The 637-nt window shown below is 35.8% G+C and overlaps 1 protein-coding gene across 1 annotated transcript in view; it reads right to left on the bottom strand.

Annotated features, from left to right (window-relative positions):
* The window catches only part of LOC106464872, a 139926-nt gene that overhangs the window by 28455 nt on the left and 110834 nt on the right, over positions 1 to 637 (bottom strand). The gene's annotated exons all lie outside the window — the stretch shown is intronic.

The following is a 637-nucleotide window of genomic DNA, read 5'->3' as shown; positions in this document are numbered from 1 at the left end:
CTTCAAAACTACGTGTTGTGGTTTTTCTTTTATATATTGCATCTGGAGCATTTCATTTAAATAATCAGCCATCATGTTGATGTACCACCTTCCCCGATACCTCCTCTCCATTTCCCTGATGTCTTGAAGAAACCTTTCCCCTTGTTCTTCACTGATGGCACCAAGATTTTCAGGGAAATAGTCAATAAGCGAGTGTAAAAATGAACTTTCAAGCTCATACTATAACCAAACTCTTTGAATTTATTGAGCATGTTATTCACAATATTTTTTGTAATTTGGGTCCTTGCTGTTTCCTAGAATTTTGTCAATAACATCTTTAAAGGTAAATGAAGCTTCTTTTTCAACTTTCTTCATTGTCCTTTCAAACTGTTTACCCGAAGTCAATTTCCTAATCTGAGGCTCAACAAAAATCCCTGTATGTTTCACTTCTGAAAGAGCTAGGAATTGCCCAGATAGATACTTGAAACAGTCGACATCTTTGTCTAAGGCCTTTACAAATTGCTTCATAAAACTCAGTTTTCTGTGAAGTGGAGATAATAGGACATTTTTTATGTCAATCAAACTTTCATGCTCAATGTTTTTTTATCCTGGTATCAGGCGCACTCTGTGTGGCTATTACTTCTTTATCCAGTGCTGA

The sequence above is a fragment of the Limulus polyphemus genome, unplaced genomic scaffold, assembly GCF_000517525.1.
Source record: "Limulus polyphemus unplaced genomic scaffold, Limulus_polyphemus-2.1.2 Scaffold1767, whole genome shotgun sequence".
Lineage (NCBI taxonomy): Eukaryota > Metazoa > Arthropoda > Merostomata > Xiphosura > Limulidae > Limulus > Limulus polyphemus.
The sequence above is the reverse complement of the archived record's forward strand: the minus strand, read 5'-3'. Positions and strand labels throughout refer to the sequence as shown.